This window comes from Notamacropus eugenii, chromosome 4 (genome assembly GCF_028372415.1).
Source record: "Notamacropus eugenii isolate mMacEug1 chromosome 4, mMacEug1.pri_v2, whole genome shotgun sequence".
In the NCBI taxonomy this organism is placed as follows: Eukaryota; Metazoa; Chordata; class Mammalia; order Diprotodontia; family Macropodidae; genus Notamacropus; species Notamacropus eugenii.
The window spans coordinates 230,601,980-230,621,750 of NC_092875.1; the positions used below are offsets into that span (position 1 = coordinate 230,601,980).

The 19,771-nt window shown below is 36.5% G+C and overlaps 1 protein-coding gene across 2 annotated transcripts in view; it reads right to left on the reverse strand.

Moving 5' to 3' along the window:
• Nucleotides 1–19,771, reverse strand: part of GNAL (G protein subunit alpha L) — a 515,901-nt gene that overhangs the window by 131,887 nt on the left and 364,243 nt on the right. The gene's annotated exons all lie outside the window — the stretch shown is intronic.

Genomic DNA, 19,771 nt, shown 5'->3' on the forward strand with positions numbered 1-19,771 from the left:
ATATATTGGCAATTATAATGAAGCATTTTCCAAAATGATTGTTTTCCTATTTTTAGAATAAAGGTGGATCTACAGATTTATATTTCTGCAATTAAGGAAAATTAGGTGATTAAAGTAGCAAAGTAATTTGTAGATTTTTTTTTACATATTTTACTCAACAAAATGAACCTAGACCATTAGAGGTCCTTGGGAGAAAAAAAATGAAAATTATAGAACCAAAGAAGCATAAACAATACTTAAAGATGCCAATAATATACAATGAAATGTATAGAATCTACTGTTAGAAGCTTGAATCCCTTCACTAACAGCAACAACAGACATTTATGCACCTACTCCACAAGGCAGGAAGGATGTTAACCTGGAAACATATTGAGGTCCTTCCACACTACAAAATGGAAATATAAAGATGAAAATAAATCATTCCTTGCATTATATAAATATAAATTCTACTGGAAGACAGGAAACGTATGCAGATAAGTAAATGCAAACTAACTGGAGGAGAGGGAAAGCCCTAACTGCTGAAGGAATCAGGAAAAGCTCCACATAAGGAAGTAAGTTATGAAAGTAAAGCTTCTGAGAGGCAGAAGCGAAGACAGTTTATGCCAGCAGCAGGAGTACACAGTTTGTGAAAAGACACAGAAATGGGAAATGGAATCTGAAGTTAAAAAATAGCAAACAGGAAAATTTGGCTAAAAAGCACAGTATATAAAGGGAGAAGGAATAGGAAATAAGTCTAGAGAGCCATGTTGAAACTAGACTGTGAAGGCAAGAGGTGTTTCTATTTTATTCCAGGGGCAATAGGTAGTCTCTGAAGATTTTTGACTAGTGACAATGGTCAGGATTATGCTATTACCTAGTTATAAAGTCATGATTAGGAAATAAAAGTAGTATCTATATTCAAGGCTACACGTATTATAGTAACAAGATACATATGTAATGCCATGCACACAGTGGCATGATAAAGCACACAACAAACAGGGCCTAAGAAGAAAAAAATAACTTTGGAATCATTTAAACATATTATTTTGGATAATAATTTGTTCTAGAATTATTTAATGATAATGATGTTTCTGAGTGGCTTTAAAAGGAACTTTGAATTAGGAAATCTAAACAAATTGAAGACCCTCATCTGCCTCCCTTAAGGTATTAACTAGTAAGCCAAAGTGAAGCTGGAATGGGAAAAAGGTTAATAGTAACAGGGAAGGGCTTTAGATTCACAACAATGTGTGGATATGATCTTTTTCAGTTTTCCTTGCCAGGTGAATATCTTCTTTGTAAGGTTGTCTTAGGTCTTGGCTGTTCCAATCCAGTTTAGTCTGTATGATGGTTTAAACTCAAAGTTTTTGGTAGAGAAAGATTAATATCTGAGAATATTTCTAGAATGCAGAGATCTCAACTCTTCTAGCATTTGCTTTGATAACTGTGTTGTTAATATATTTTTGTGACCTGCTTAAATCACATGGAAGCCTTGAAGAAGGCGTGGAACAGGAAGGGTGGAGCAGAGCTGGGAGGAAGTTGGTGGAGCAGTTAGGGCAGGAAAGAGAGAAGACACCGACAGGCACAACTAGTATTATGAGTGTTTGCTTGTGGGAAGGTCCCATTGGGGTGAAGGGAAGGCTTGGGAATGGTATTGTCCACTGCAGTGCTAATATGTATTGACTTCTTGGTTACTATGATGAATTTGGCTTTCTGGTGTCTGAACAAATGCTTTTCTTCTACCTTCTATATGAAGAGCCTGTTATACTTTACAATTCAGAACCTATGCTGACATATCCATAGTTGCCATGGGTGCTGTGAATATTGTGTTGGTGATACAATAACCTACCTTTGAGTATAACAGTCACCGGCTTGGACTAGAATCGCATTTACAAGACAATAGCCACCCTCCCCTTTTGATAAAATTTTGGCTTCTCTAATTCTTGCTCTAAACTGACATCAGGGCCATATTCCCTCTAGTGGCCATGTTGCCCAAAATCACATTAGGTAGTTCTCCATGATCCCTTTTTTGAGCTGTGAAGTCACATGTTGCTTCTACTACTCCTGGACTCCTTTTCAAGCCAGTATCTCATGGCAGATATTCAGCTCACAGGCAGAGCTAAAATAAGAGACAAACCCTGAGTGCAATGAACAACTATAATTTCCTGGACTAGTTACCTACTATACCTCCCTCCCTTTACTCAAGTTGACTTCTAGGCTCATAGATCAACCTCCTTATTTTACAGAGGAGGAAACTGAGTCCCAGAGAAACAAAATGACTTGGCCAAGGTTACATAGCTAGTAAGAGACCAGAGTGGGATTTGAACCTGGTCCTTCTGTCTAGAGAGTCAATGAGATTTTCTATTTCTCAAAGGAACAGTTTTCTAGGATCCCGGTTTATAAAAATAAATAGCTTAAACATATAGCCACCGCAGAATATTCCTCCCTCAAATTAAAGACGGAAAAATGCAGTGCAGGTTTTATGTTGTTATAGCCTACATTGATTATTGTCTATACCACTAATTTGGCTTTTCATGGTTATTTAATTGTTATATTAATGTATAATGTGGATTCTCTACTATATTGTATAATGGAGGGAAGTGGTCCATGAGGGTTGAGTCCTTAGAACATATGCAACATCCACCTGAATCTTCATGATTCTTTGCTGAGATGGACCAGAGTTTGCATACAAAAGGCTCAACATGAACTCTCTCTTCTCTGGAAACTTTCAAGGGAGGAAAAAGAAATGTTGAGGGCCTCTGGGTCAGTGAAGATCCAAGGATATCTTATCTTCTCATCCAGCTACCATTAGCTAATAATGAACAGTGTTTCCATTCTTTTTTCCCTCTTTACATTTACTCTCTCCTTATCAAAAGCAAATGTTAAACCATCCCTCCATTCCTGGTATAAATCCTAGTTGGTCATAATGTGTAATCTATGTAATATATTGTTGAGATCTTTTAGCTAGGCTATTTTGGCCATTATAGATACTGAAATTAACTGCAAAGGACATATGAAGGAAGATTCTATCTGCATTCAGAGAAAGAATGAATAGAAGCATATATAGACTGGTTTTACATAAACACACACATATCTGTGTCTAATGATAGCCATTTCTAGGGCATGGAGGAAGAGAAAATGAGGGAAAAAGAGAAAATATTATATATTTAACTCTATCATATATTTATAACCCCATTATATATTTAAAAGGAATAGCAAATTGTATATAATAGATTTGCAGTTTGCGTGCAACAGATGAGGTTATGTGCTTGTGAGTTTTAAAAGGTCAGAGGAACAAAAAATGTCAACTCATCAACCACAGCCACCAGTAGCAACAGCAGAATCTGGGGAGGAATCTGCCCTGAGGAGTAACCTACGTGATACAGCCCCACACTGATTTGACTAGTGGTCAAGACACTATATTCTGGATGGGATCAACTCATGGATCAGCTATGTAACTCTTAGAAGTAAACTTAGTGAGGATTCTGCCAAGGAAGAAAAGGATGTCCCACCCCCACCCCCACCTCAGGCTACAGAGGTTCCCTTCCTCCCTTGGGTTGCAAGGGGGAATGGCTTTTTTTTTTTTAAATAACCACAGTTTGACATGGAAATTGTGGAAATGGAGATGTGATTAATGAGGTAGATGTTTTATGTTGCTCTAACAGAATAATCTGGTTAAACTCTGGTGGGGGTCAGTGATCACCTGAAGCTTGCTGTCTAAACCAAAGGAAAGAACAGATTACCTGCTTTAGTTTATCTTAGAAGGAAAACTTTTCAGTTACTTTGCTACCTCTCTAAAGCACAACTAATAAATAGTTCTCTGAGTGTTTGGAAACATTTAAAAAATTTACATTTAATTTAAGAAAGATTCTAGGTAATACTATTGACTTGGAACCCTAATAAAAGGGTGTTCATGCATTCTTTAAATGCCTCCTTACTTGTTCCTTTATTCCCCACTATAAATAAAATAATTTATTTTTATAAAATATATAAAATAAGAATATATACTACCAAGCAGTCTTGGTGGGGATGAGAAGGAAATTATGGGCACAGTCTGTGACATATTCATCTGACATGATACGGGACATTTTCCCTTGTTTGTACGCATGCTGGCAAAAAAGTCTCAGGTTTTGTGTACCCTGAGTCCCCCGAGAGGAGGTAGCTTTGAGGAGAATATTGGACAGCATTCAGTGAGAGGCCTGAGTGGGTCTAAGAGGCTTTTCACCTAACTGAAGTTGAATGGCAGTGGTGGGGAGAATTTTTTTTTGGTTAGGGGAAAAACCCCTACTATTTAGATATAAGCAAATGACTACTTAAAATAGAAGCTCCCTTCTCCTCCCACTCCTATATTTTTCTCTTCTCCCCTCTTCCCCACCACATGCTCATCCCATCCTCATTCGTCAACCTGCCCCAGGCATAATGTAGGAAAGAAGAAAAGGAGAAGAGGGTTAAATTCTAAAATTTTACTTATTTTAGTTGTTGCTTCTTCCAGTACTCTCCAAGGCTGCACTGTTGTCTCCCCTGGTCATCTCCTCATTTCTCTTCCCCATTCTCTGTCCCTGTTCAAAAACCCTACACCTGATCTGGTTCTTTTTAAAAAAAAAAATGTGCCAAGAACATCCTGATTCAGAATTTTTACTGTGAAATATCCATAAATTTTACTTCATTCCTTAGTAGACCACAAAAGCCTAAAGCCTATGCTAATGCTTAGATTGCATTAGCACCTATGTTCAATTTCCCATAGAATTCTAATAAAAAATAGAGAAAAGGAAGTGAATCTAGTAGGGAAACTTTTTATTCCTTGATTCTTTGTTGCTAGCAGTAAAAATCCCTTAGAAAACCTTAAAAAAGGTTGTGAGTTTACATTAGGGACAAAGGCATAGGAGACACTGCTATATACCAAATTATTTCACTCTGGAAAAGGAAGATGCTCTGAAAACTACATTAAAGAAATCCAGGGCTAGAGATATAATTAAATCCTATTTCCATTGCTGCATTAACATCCTAAGTGAACTAGGTCCAACATTCAGGAAATAAACCAGAAAAGACATTTTAATTTAGTTTAGCAACAAACATGAACAGAAACAAACCAAAACAAATCTCAATGTCTGTATGTGACGGAAAGGATGATCTGTAGTAAAACAGATCTTATTTTCACATACCTGGGAATAGAGAAGGAAAAAAAAGAATAAAAAAGATTCAAAATTATTTAATGTTCCTCTTCATTTTACTTTAAACTACTAAAGATAACAAATTATATGTACTTTTCACATGATGTACCCTTGAAATAACTGAGTACTTGGGCTATGACACTGGCAGATTCTTCAAAGGGTGGGGATTGGAAAGAGGTTTGAGGGAGTCACTAGTGTTACTGAAAAAAAGTATTTCATAGTTTTATGGTGAATGGCACTTTTTCAAAGTGCTTCTATATATAATATCTTGTTAATTCACTAATAGATTGCTTTAAAAACTTTAGAAAGATTGTTGATAATGTATATTATATTATGTAGCTTCAGTATATGGGAAAGCATTTACTTTCTGGTTACTTTTTAACTACGATGACAAATCTGTGTTGGAAGAAAAGCATTGTTACTATATTGCTGATAAAGTACTCCACTCTAAAACAGTTCAAACTAAATTGTGGCAGGTAACACGTAAGTACATTCCTCATTCTGATTTAAAAGAACAGATATCACTTTCACCAAATACAGAAAATAAGAACAGAAAAAATAAGCAAATTTACAAATAGCTATCTGTGATTTTATGTGCAAATCTGAGGCTAATTTTGCTTCCTTTCTCTTTCTGTCCCTCTCTCTTCCATCTTTTTTCCTCCCTCTCTCTGTCCCATCTTCCTTCCTTTTAAACAGGTTAGTATTTAGGACCATTATTACTAATGGTGCTAATTTGGTTAACCCTTCTCCAATGTACTTGGCCCATAATATTGTGTTTATACTTATGAAGAAGCAATGGAAAGAGATTTAGAGACAGAGACCCCTAGGCCTTAATTTTTTTCATAAGTGGAGAACATTAGCTTAGATGATTTTTTAAATGTCCCTTTTAGTTAGAAACATTCTAAGTAATTTAAATCTCTTTGGGCTTCTGGTTCCTTACCTAAAAAAAACAGAAGTTGGACTTAATGACCTGTAACACCCATTGTAGCTCTAAATATGTGAGCCTATGAACTGCCATTTTAATAAATGGATTGGATTCTGCACTAGGTTTATACAAGAGAAAGAGTGGTGTACTAAAAGAGCTGTGTTTTCAGAGTCAGTTGAGACTTGGATTTCAAATTCTGGCCCTGGCACTTATCAGCTGTGATCACAGGCAGATTACTTAACCTCAATTTCCTTATCTGTGAAATAGGCATAACAATAGCACCTACCTTACAGTTTTGTTGTGAAGGTCAAAGGAGATTTGACAATAATCAAATTATATTGAACTTGAAATCACAATCAAATGAAAGTTGACTATAAAATCAAACTTATGTAAAGTGTCTTTAAAACCTTAAATTACTAGTTAATTATCATTATTATCCTTAATTTTCCTAACTATAAAATGAGGATAATAATACCTAGTTCCAACCTCACTAGGATGTTATGAAGCTCAAGTGTGATGATGTACTTAAGAAGAGCTTTGCCAAACATAAAGTATTTTATAAATGTCAGCTGCTACTCTAAATCTTATTACTAAGAGCAGCAATGTACTGTGATGGCTAGAGTTATGGCTCTAAATCTAGGAAGACCTGGGTTCAAGACCTACCTCTGATAAATCCTGGCTTTGTACCTCTTAGCAGCTCTCTAAGACAATAAGTTGTATAGCAGGGGGCTACAAAGTCCAGTCCCTGCTTCCCATCCCCCTAAAATTATTATCGTTAAAGAATAAGTTAGAATAAATGTTTAATGTTTATCCAGAGAAAATACATTGAAGCAAAATTCATGGATGGATATGGCCAGCCTGCTAGTGATGAACTTCCCTCTACTTAAGCTGCTGGTTCCACTGTTCAGCAGTCAGGATGGTGTTCCATGCTTCTCCAGCTTGATGGAACCTGTCCAACTTTCTGCTCTACTTGCAAAAGCTTCAAAAATATATGATCATCTCCTCAGTAGGATGGAACTTCAGAAAACTTGAGCTGGGGGTGGTCCCTTTTGGTCAAACATTAAATGAAAACTATTGGCAGGTAATGAATGGTGGCAACGAAGTAATAATTTAAGAATAATAGGTTTTATACAACCTTATCTAAGGAATAAATCCTTAAAAGCAGAAGCTGTTGGCTTAGACTCAACAAGTATGCTAACTCAATAATGGATATAATTAGCACTGGAGATGTTTTTCTTAAATGTAGTATTCAGTTTCTTTCCTTTCTTGAACCAGTATCTTAAAAAAAATGCAACCCAAAACTTAATCATAAAAATGTTTATAGATCATAGATTGCATTTCTATCTTCGAAAAGGAAGCCTACTCACAAATTTCAAGTTTTGCTTAATGGGCAATTAAAATAAAAGAATTCAAAGGTTAATCAAGAAAAAAAGTAAACTTTTCCTTTGATCTTCTCTTTCTTAATCATTGCTAGCAGCCTGGTTTATAGTTCTGCTGTATTTATGACTACCTATTTACAATAGATGATGCCAAACTGGGATTATTCAGGTAAACAAAACTTTGATGTTGTTTTTTTTTAATTTACACTTGTTTGACAAGGAGAAGTAAATGAAAAGTCAATGAAAAATAAACAATAGAAAAATGATTAGTATTAATGATGGAATGACTTCTTTACTCTCTAATATCTGTACTACATAAGTGTGCTCAGAATTGATAGTTGGCTAATATTTTCAAAATGTATACTTTTTGTTTTTACCTGAAATGAAAGTCTTATGTATTAACCTTTTAAAGAAATGTTGTCAATTTTTTCAGTTCTGGATTTTTATTTACTTATTTACATATGTACACATGAACACACATACAAGTGTGCACATACACACCCCTGGTTGGACGTTAATAAAACCAATCAGAAAACCTTCCTGCAATTGCCTTAAGAATGTTCTGCATCAAATTTTTCAGATAAAGAACCAAATATTTTGGGACAGTGTCTATTTTTCAATTGTTCTTTTTAAAGTTCAGGTTTAGAATAGTTTATTAGCTTATATTCTAATTGTATATTCAACTCCCCACTGATTCTTGAACTAGCTAATAAGCTTTATTAGAATCATTTTTAGCCTCTACTATTTCTTTCTCTGGGACAAATATCAGGCTAAAAGGCTGCACAGGATGTGTTATATCTTGCTACTCTCTGATTTTATTATTTATAATCTCTCTATTTCCTCCCATCTCCATCAACTACCTCCTGCTCAGAACTGATTTTCAGAATCTATGTTAATGAAAACACAAAAACAAGGATCAAAACTCTACCAAGACCCCAGTGACTTTCTACACTTGCAAATTGAGATTTCTTACAACTAACTATAGACATGAGTGAACAATTTTGTTTCCCAATCTCACTTAGCATTTCTTCTCAGTATTTTTAAATACTTCAATCAAGGAGTTGATGACAAGAAGTTTTGGTTACATCCTGTAACACTATAGTTTAACTGGACTACCTTAGTAGCAAGACACTACTTTATACACAAAGTCAGTATAACTTTAAAGCCTGATTCAAATGGGAATCTCTCATGCTTTGGCATCACATTTGCCCCTCTAACTCCTTTTTCCTGTCATTCTCATACACATGCCTAGCTTTTTTAGGGGGATGGAGGAAGGTTCACTACAATTCCTGGTCCACAAAGCCACACTGGGTAATATATACAGTATAAGTGAAGAAATGAGAGTTCTAAAGATATTCTAGAATTCCAAAATATCTGTATAGGGACAGAGTGACTCAGAGTTCCTTCTCATGGATCAGGTCTTTGTACAATTCTACAGTCAGGATTTTTCACAACCACCAGAGGACTTTAAACTGGCATTTTCTAACACACTCAACCTTCTCTTATATTATTTAATTCAGCAAACATTTCTAAAGCATCTACTATGTTCAACAATTCTGATTCTCTGTTTTTATTCCCTGAAACATATTCTGTGCTTTATCCAAACTGAATGGCCCTCTGATTTCTAAACATTCCCCACGTTCCTCTACATCTGCATTTCAGTTTAAGTTATTCTTTGTTTACTTCTTTACTTATTGAATTTCTAGGAAATTTTAAAAGTCTAACTCAAATAATACTCTCCTCCATGAAGCCTTCTCTGATCTTTAATGACCTTCTGTGGACTTCAAATAACTTTACTATAGCTCTATGATGTACTTAATTTTGCATATTACAGTTGTAGGTATAGAAATCTTATAACCTTATTAGATTGTAAGCCCAATGGGGGCAGGGACTATGTCTCAGCTACACTCTCTGCATCCCTGCTACATCATAGAGTTTCTAACACAGCAGATGCTTAAGACATGTTGGTTGAATTGATCAAAGTTTTATAAACCTATTAGAAAAATAAGTACATTTAGTGTTCATCTTTAGAGAAGTTGAGGACAAGGAGATAACCTGGGATAAGGCACAGTAACAACTCACCTCACTTCTCATACTATAGGAGTCTCTCCACCCCCTAGTATGAACACATTACTTTTGCCTTAAGTTTCCCTCAAAAAATTACCATTACAACTCCTAGCTTTTTCTTCACAGTACTCCCATTTCTGTACCCAAGGCACTCTGACAAATCCTGTTTCTCTGAACAATTATGAACATAGGGAATGCCATAGAGATTCCATAAGAGAAACATATTTGTGTGGGAACCTAATCTCAAGTAAAATTATGATCCATTTTCAAATAAAAAAAAGATCACTAAGGTCAGTACTTCATACCTTTCTTCCAGACAAGGTAATGTCTAAATTACATTCACAAAGATTTTACTTGCTGTACACAGTCAGAACTGGCACTATCCAAAATTTGAAATATTAATCATCTCTTTTGATTAATCCTATTTTTTTGCTACTCCACACATCAGCAGGAAAAGAGAACACAAGTACACTTTACAGAATAGCACAGACATAGAACAAAATAGACTATAAAAATACATTTCTATGAATGAATACTATTTTTACTTTTTATTTCCAGTATAAAATCAGACATAAATTCCCTTGGGGGCAGGAAATCTCAAAATATTGAATTTAAAAAAAGTTTATATACAAGGGTAGCTAGGTTTAATGAATGACTTGTAACTTATAAGAATGCTCTTCAGTCAATGAATCTATAACAAACATTTATAAAGTAATTGAGCTTTGAACTGTGCCCAAATGATACATTTTTCTGTCCACAAGGATCTGTGATCTTCCTGAGAAGATGAGATATATTTACATGAAATAGTAAGCAGATAAGACAGTATTATATCATTATTATATACAGAGGAGTAGAATACAGTATTAAAAACTAGCAAATTATGTACTAAAGCATTGCTTATGTGGTATGGGCAAGGATTATAGAATAACAAGTGGAAAAAGTGCTTGATTTGGAAGTAAAGGAACTGATTCAAATCCCAGCTTTACCATCTACTTTGGATGAGTCACTTAAATCATGTTGGGCCTCAGTTTTCTTCATCTGTGAAAGGAAGGAATTAGATTTTTGTTGTTCAGTCATTTTTCAGTCATGTCTAACTCTTCATGAGTTTAGCATTTTCTTAACAAAGATTTTGGAATGGTTTGTCATTTCCTCCTCCAGCTCATTTTACAGATTAGGAAACTGAGGCAAACAAGATTAGTGACTTGCCCTAGGGTCAAACAGCCAGTAAGTGTCTAAGGCTAGATTTGAACGCATGAAGATAAGTCTTCCTGATTCCAGACCTGGCACTCTGTGTACAATGATGCCACCTTGCTGCCCAGGGGTTAGACTGGATAACTTCTAAGGTGCCTTCTACCTTTAAATCTATGATGCTTTGGAATCAGATAAGTTGATGAAATCTGGTGGAAGCTGACTACTATCTGCCCTGGTGCTAGCAGGCCCCAGGTGGACTCAAGTTACAACTCCTCTGTGAGGGAACGATTCTGGCCCTGTCAACCTTCACTACTTTCTTCTCCTCGTCAGCCAGTGGCAGAGGAGGTTCAGGTAGGTCTAGGGCAGAGATAGCCAGGATCCCAGAAAACAGTAGTGGCAACAGGGTTTGTGCTATACGCAAGTCTGACTACAACTAGCAGAAGCCCAACCCTTTAGTAAAGATGCACTTGCCTTTCTTTTTCAATATCAAGATGCCAATCAAGATGCAACTCAGTTCCTGGTTGGCAAAGGCATGAAACCAAAGTCTTGACACTCATTTTGCTACTAAGGTGCCTGGACAACTGGGAATTAATATCTTCCTTGAAACTAATTTTTTCTGTCATGAAATCTCTTATTAGAATGTTGTCTTCTTGAAAGGAAGGATGTTTCATTTTAAAAATTTTGCTATCTCCAATGCTTGGTATAGTAATTGGTACATTTTTAGCATAGTGCTTAGTGCAGTTTTTAATAGGGCAGCTAGGTGACAGTGGATAGAGCATTGGACCTGGAATAAAAAAGAAATGAGTTCAAACTGGCCTCAGATATTACTAGCTGTGTGACCCTGGGCAAGTCACTTAACTTTGTTTGCCTTAGTTCCTCATCTGTAAAATGAGCTGGGGAAGGAAAATGCAAACCACTCCACTATTTCTGCCAAGAAAACCCTTAAAGGGTTCATGAAGAGTTGGACACAACTGAAATGAGACTGAACAATTTAATACCTCTTTTTAACATTCATTCATTCACTCATTCATTTCCAGGGCTCAGTGGATGGCAAAATAAAGATGGGTGGAACTTGTAGATGGACAGAACTGCCAGGAGACACAAGTGATCTGAGAAGTGCTAGGAAGAAGTCTAAAACAGAGGAAAAGAGTATCCCTTTACTTTCAGTCAGTCAACAAGCATTTATCAAGTACTTATACTGCCAGGACTGCCAGGTGTTCCACCTGTGCTTCAGAGCATGCAACTCTGATGGGCTGGCCACATTGTTCAAATGCAAAATGTATGCTCGCCAAAAAGACTATTTTATGGAGAACTTGCATGGGGTAGGTGATCACATGGTGGTCAGAAGAAGTGACAGAAAGACACTCTCAAGGTCTTTCTCAAGAACTTTGGATTTGATTGTGGGATGTGGAAGACACTGGCACAGAACTGCTTAACATGGTGTGCCCACATCAGAAAGGATGCTGTGCTCTATTAAAGCAGATATGAAACAGCACAAAGAAAACATAAGATGTTAAGATTTGGAGTAATCATCCCAAATATTCACACCGACTATCTGTGCCCAATCTGTGGTAGAGCATTCTGAGTTTGTATTGGTCTGATCAGCCACAGTTGGACACATTGAAACTTGACTTTATCATGGTGATGTCATTTTGGTCCTCTTTGAGAATGAAGGAAAACAACCAACCAACTAAAAACTAGGAGTCCAAATACAAACAGAAAGTCATTTGTTTCAAGGATCTTACATTCTAATGGGAGAAGGAAACACAAAAAATGGAGCTGAAAAATGGGAGGAGGAGAGGGCAGGAGAAGATGAAGGTCCTGTTGGAACCTGGCAGAAAAAGTCTTGTGGAGATGAGTCAGGAGTGCAGTCTGGGGAGGAATGAAGACATGACTGGCCTTCTTAAAATGGAGGCTTTAGGAAGAACCACCCTATGGGCCTTCCAACAACAAAAAATCTCCCCTAATCAAGCTTCCCTTAATGGGCAGGCCCATTAATGGGTGGGGAAGATCTTTAAGTCTCATTAGCATTACAGGAGTATATATGAAAGGATCAAATCTATACTTCAGGAAAATTAATGTACTAGCAGAGTGGAAGATAGATTAGAGATGAGAAAGAATTGAGGCAGGCAGACTCACCAGCAGGCAAATGTGAGGTGTGAGGCGGTGGATGGTGACAGCATCAGAGGAGAGAAAAGGGTACAAACAAGAGATGTCACAAAGATAAACAGGCCTTGGCAATAGATTCTATATGGGAAGTAAGGGAGGGTAGAGGAGACCAGAATGGCATGTAAATTGCAAGCCTAATTAACCAGGACCAGTTCTTTTAGCACAGTGCTTTGCATAAAGTAGGTGCCTACATTTACACCCTTAACAAAAACTGAGCTTCCTTATGTACATAATAATGTCGATAAAAATGAAGCTAGTGACCCTACTAAACTACTAGAAGGGTTTTTGAGTAATGTTTTTGAACAGTGTTGATAGGAAGAATGGAGGGTTTTGAGAGAAAGAAACTGAGTTCAGTTGTGGATGTGTGTTGAAGATGTATATGGGACTTCTAGTTCAAGATGCTGAATATGCAGTTGGAGATGCAAGACTGGAGATGAAGAGAGAGAAGATATGGCTTTATCTGAGAATCATCATCACAGAGAAGATACTTGAAACTCTGGGAACTTATGAGATCACCAGGTAAAATAATATAAAAGGAGAAAAGAAGAGGACCCAGGGCAGAATAGTACAGGATACAACCCAGGGCATGGTTCAGCATTTAGAAGATTCAACAAAGGAAACTGAGAAGCAATCAGATAGTTAGGAGGTGTGAACCAAAAGGATAGACAAGTCACAGAAACCTAGAAAGAATATGGGATTAAGAAAAAAAAAAGGGTTATTGACTGTCAGCTGCTACAGAGGGGTCAAGAAGGATGAGAATTGAAAAAAGGCCATTTAATGACCACAGTGTGCCAGAGTTTTTTCTGGTAGACTTGGAATTTTGTAATAATGCAAGAAATTCTTATAAAAAAAAAAATCCCAAAGGTGGTTCTCAAGGCAAAATGCCTTCCACACTCAGAGAAAGAAATATGGAAGTCATTCACAAAATGTAGCAGATCATGTTTGTGTATGTGTATGTGTTTGTGTATCATGTTTTGATTTGTTATATGATTTCTTTCATTTATTTTAGTCTGACTACATAGCATGACTATAGTGAAAATATACTCAATAGGAAAGTATATGTAGAACCTATACAGAATTGTATGCAGTCGTGGGGAGGGAGGGGGGTAGTGGGGGGTAGGCGTGGGGGGGATAAAATCTCAATCGTATGGCAGTGATTGTTAAACATTAAAAAATAATAAAAAAAATAAAAATAAAAATAAAAAAAAAAGAGAAAAGGCCATTAGATGTGGCAAATAAGAAGACATTATTGGTAATTTTGGGGAGAGCAGCAGTGGCTGAATAATGTAGATGGAAGCCATATTGTAGGAAATTAAAAAGAGAATAAGAAGAAAAGATTTGGAAGCATTGATTGCAGATGGTTTTCTTAAAGAGTTTAGCCATGAAAGGGAGAAGGGAAATGAAATATCAGTTTGTGGGAATGGATGGATCAAGAGAGGGTTTTTTAAGGTGGGGAGACATGGACATTTTTGTAGGCTCCAGGGAAGCAAACAGGACACAGGGAGAGGCTGAAGAAGTGAGAGAGGGGGGATGATGAAGGGGTAATCTACTAGAGAAGATGTGATGGAATGAGATCACTTGTGTATGTAGCAGAGTTTTGCCTTAGTAAGAAGAATGACCACCTCTTCATGTGTGTGAAGGAGGAAAGAGTGGAGGTATATATACATATACATATATATATATATATATATATATATATATATATATATATATATGTGTGTGTGTGTGTGTGTGTGTATATATATGTATATATACATATATATATACGGAAAATGTGAGATGAAGAGGAGGATTGAAGAGATACCTCTTGATGAAGGGTCTCAATTTTTTTCTTTTTCTTTTTAATTTGATAGGACTGGGAAGTTTGAACAGATAAATAAAGCAAAAATCCATTTACTAGAAATTAGGTAAATAGAGTAACACCAGTAGCAAGACTGAATTATGGTGAATAGTCTGAACTGTAGAAAAAAAAGGCTTTTATATGTCTTCTCCTTAAGTGCCAGATTACATGTTCAGGCCCTTAAATCTGGTAAAATGGCTTTAGCTTAGGGGACTCAGAGGCAAGAAGTCAGGCTGGCCATTACAGAAACAGTATCTTCCTTTGTTAATGCTCTAAATTCAAAATTTCATAATCTCAAAAAAATATCAGAGTGTGATCATAATTTACCAAAAACTGAAAATCACCCTTAACAGAAACTGAGCTTCCATATGTACATAATAATGCCCACAAAAATGCAGCTAGTGACCCTACTCCCAGAAGGGTTTTGCAAACTTCAAGTCATTTTTGAGCAGTGTTGAGAGATCTGCACTGATTCAAACCGTCTCTCACCCAATTCTTGCTACAAACAGTACACATTTGCAAGACAGATGGGTGAGACGAGGGGTACAGTCTGTGACTGTGGCACAGAGACAGCTGACTCATATGGAGCTCAAAACCATGAATCTGGCCTCATCAGCACTGTGTCTTAACCAAATGAGGGAAGTGTCCTCATGCACAAAGGAAAGAAGATAAAGATAACTGACAATTATTTCAGAGATGGTGGAGATAACTACTAGTTTTAAGATTTCCATACGTCCAATAGCATCAGATTTGGTTGTGAAAGTGCATAGATGTCAGCCTTGTTTAACTATTAAGACGCCTGTTTGGACGTGCCTCACCTATATAAGCGTCAATCTTTCAAACACCCGCAGTCCACTAAGCAAATCACAACACATCTACAACTTGGTAGACACTCAGTGACTTTTGAAAGAGCACACGATTAGTAACGCTCAAGGATGGAATTTGAACCCAGATCTTCCTGACTCCAAATCCAGAACTCTATACTTACTATGCCAAACTATATTCCTATACAATGCCTCATATTCAGCTCCATGAAATTTAAACCTAAGATCTACACATAGCTACTAAGAGATCTTCTCTAACCTCTGTGCTCATGCTCCCGCTGGTCATATTCTTAATTTCTTTCTGGAACAATCAACTGAGCTTATGATTTATAAATGCTTTTTTAAAAAAGTCTGATACATTGTTGCTATTCTTATCCTAAGTACTTAGCAAAGTGATCTGAAAATATTTTTCATGAAGTATGAAATTGCTGTAGGATGACCTTTCTTCTCATTTGCCATTGGCCCCAGTAATTCTCTGAACACAGAACATATGAAGAGGGAATTGTAATATTTAAAGAAAAGCAATATGTGATTTATTCAATTTAATTTAATTCAATAAACATTTATTAGGAATTTTCTTCATGCAAAGTACCACAGTTAGTGCCAGGGATGCAAAGACAGAAATAGGCCTTATATATATAAACTATCCTATAAGGGAGAGTGAGTTAAGTCCAAAAGAGGGATGCAGGCAAAGCACTACAAAAATTTGATCTGTGGGGAGGGTCAGAGAAGACTTCATGGAAGAGACAGTTTCTGAGTTGAAGCTTAACCAAAGGGGAGGAACTTCAACAGGAAGAGACTGAGACAGAGGGAGTTAATTCCAGTGAGCCACAGCACGCAGATGGAACAGGGCATGGTAAAAGGAACTCAGAGTAATCCAGTTTGGCTAGAATATAGACTATGTAAAGGGAGTAGTGAGATAAGACTGGACAGATAGAGGTTGGAACCTGAATGAAGAATGCCTCAAACATCTGAGGTAGGGTCTATACTTGATATTCTATAGGCAGTGGAAGCCTAGAAATTTTTTGAGTATAGGAGTGATATGATAATATTGATACACTGGAAGTATTACATGGACATCACTTTGTACAGGAAGATGGAAGAGGGACAGAGTGGAGACAAAGGCTAATTAGGAGATAAATGAAATTGCCCAGGGTGGAAGAAGATGAATTACCTAAACAACATTGAAGATATCCTTCCACAATAACTGAAAATAATCTCAACACAAGGGGAACAAAGATATTCCCAATGACCTGGGAAAACAGAACACTTTACTTAAGAGTTTGATTAATCAGAAACTAAAAAGATAGTAAGGAGAGGGGCACCTGTTCCTGTGAAAAGAATATAGTTGTAGAAGCCAGTTTTCCTTTTTTTTTTTTTTTTTAAAGGGGTACATGACTTCTGATCCTAAAGGGGCCAGGAGAAGAATATAACAGCCTGGTCAACTCAGCTTAGAGTCAGAAACTCCACTCTGATTCCACCTCTAACATTAACTCACTGCATGGGACTTGACCTGTAAAACTCATATAACCTTTGTTTGTCTCCTCTTTGGCTAAAGAAAATAGCCAGTGTTCTGTGATGGTTGAAGCTTATTTTCTTAGTGTTATCACTGACAGGAGTTGGAGATGTCTTAGCAGCAAGTACATAAAGGATGTATTAAATCACATAAACTGCTGTCATTTAAAAAGAAGTGAAGCCTAGAATTCTACATAAAATATTAGAGAGGAGTACATCCTTAAAGATCAGTCTAATCTCTTCAATTCACAGATGAGGAAGGTAAGACCTAGGAAGGCAAGCCAAAGGTCACAAGGCCAATGTGGTTAAGCTAGGACTGACTAGTTCAGGTCCTCTTTCTGCAACACCATTGTCTCTTAAAAACCTGGTTGCCTCACTTAATTGGGTGACTGCATAGAAATGCTGTGTATGCCTGCTTGGGAAAGTTGGCAATAAGTATATAAAAGAGGTCTTAAAGATCGCTACAAAAATGCCTTGAGATATGTTCTCTTTCTTAATAGCAGCCTTGTTAAATGGAGCTAGTGAAATGAATTTTAGTAGACAAACTGCTTTTAAATCCATTTTTCTTTAAAGCCATAGCACACAAATGCAAATTTTGTTTTTAGACACCATCATCTTAGCCAAAGCCAACACTTAACAAAAAAGTTATCCTGCAGGGAAAAAAAGAGAAAAGATTACTAGAAGACAAGAACGCCCATGTTAATGTTGGATGGGATGAGAATGGATAATGGTGAGAAAGTGGACCTGCTTTACTATTTGAATGACCTTTGCATTGGGATAACGAACAAAAACGTTTAACAAGGAATGGAAAGGAAATATGTAATGATGTCTCTCAAGAGATGAAGCCCTGGATTCAAGTCCTGCCTTTGGCATACATTAGAGGTAAAACCCTGGTTAAATTAGTTATATTCTTAGTGCCCCAGGCACTTCTCCAAGATTATAAATTAGATGTTGATCTTCACTGGTAGAGGAAATCCTATGCTGAGTTCCCTATATCAATAGTCTAGACCATTTTTTTTTAAAGAATGGAAACACAGAATAGTTAAGGATACAAACAGCATTTAGAGAGTGATTTTAATGAGTTCAAGTAACCATGCTCAAACTACACCTACAGATGTATCAGGTTACAGGTGTAACTGCTGATTAATTAAATAATTGGCAAATTATGATTCTGAACAGGTCGGTGATCTGAAAAAGGCAGAAGTGCTTTAAGACTGGAAAAAGGCAATTTAAAATGCTGTCCAAATATTTAAAAAAATGAAAAGGAGACAGAAATGGACAACTATAACCTATTGAACTAGTGAGCTGATCTGGCATAATCTCTTTTTGATGAAGTGATGTTGGCTTTTAAGGATTATTGTTCTCTGTTCTAAGTACTCATAATCTATCTCTTTAATAATGTGATCTAGATTTAGAATTCAAGTTCTCCAGCTGATAGCTTGACATTTCTATCCTATTTTCATTTTTTAATATTAAGTTGGATAGCCAGGCTTTTGAGCAATAGTTAGAGAGATGATTGAATTCTAATCCTAGCACAGCCCCACTGAGTCTTAGCTGCCTTCATTTGTAAAATAAGGGGACTGAAATGTCTTTGAGTGAAGAGCCTGAGTTTAATCTATGTTTGTGTAATTACTGCCAAACACAAAGATGTGCACATAGTAGGTTTGTTGAATTCCATTTCTCTCATCATGAAGCATATGATGTCTTTTCAAAACCAGTCCACAAAGGAAGGAAGAAGGGACCCTAGTCTACCCATTCACATTTTAATCATCCACATCATCACTGGGCCTATCAAGTCAAGATGCTCAGGACTTGCAGAACATGTACTCCAAGCTCAGCTGCTTCTTACTTCCTGTCCCCTTGGGGCATGATCCTACAGGGTCAGCCTATGAGACACAGTCAAGTTCGGGTCTATCAGTGATCTCAACTAGAATAACGCTATAAAAAAACAGCTTAAGTACTGGTGAAATAGATATATTGCAAGACTATACCATTAGAAACAATGGACAGAGACTACATGACGGCAAAATATTGAATTTCAATGTGAAATAAAAATTTTTTGCTTAAAATTGATGCAAATGGAATGAGAAAAGAAACCGTAGTAAGGTGCAAATTTTTACATTCAAAATCTCTCATGAGTCTGATAAGAGTATATCTGATAAGATATACACGCAATTGATAGGAATATACATGGTATGTAAACACAATTGACATGAATATATGAGAACAAAATCCATTCTCCAATTACTGAATGCAGCTGGGTAACTTTTAAAAAAGAATGTAGTACAGAAAAGGTATAAAACTAGTTCTATCATGTAAAAAAGGAGGTAAGTGGGGTAGCTAGGGGACACAGTGGATAAATTACCAGGCCTGGAGTCTGGAAGACTCATTTCACAGATTTTAAATCTTGCCTCAGACACTTATTAGCTGTGTTACCCTGGGCAAATCACTTAACCCAGTTTACCTCAGTTTCCTCATCTGTAAAATGAGCTTGAGAAAGAAATCACAAACCACTCCAGTATCTCTGCCAAGAAAACCCAAAAGAGGTCATGAAGAGTTGGACACAACTGAAAAATGACTGAAAAACTTGGACATAAGAAAAATAAAAACTATAAACAACCAAATGAAAAAAATGGTCCAAATGAATAACAAGAGAACTATGAATCAGGTCAATCATTAGGAATCACTTTACACTCTGAAAATTGGCAAAGATG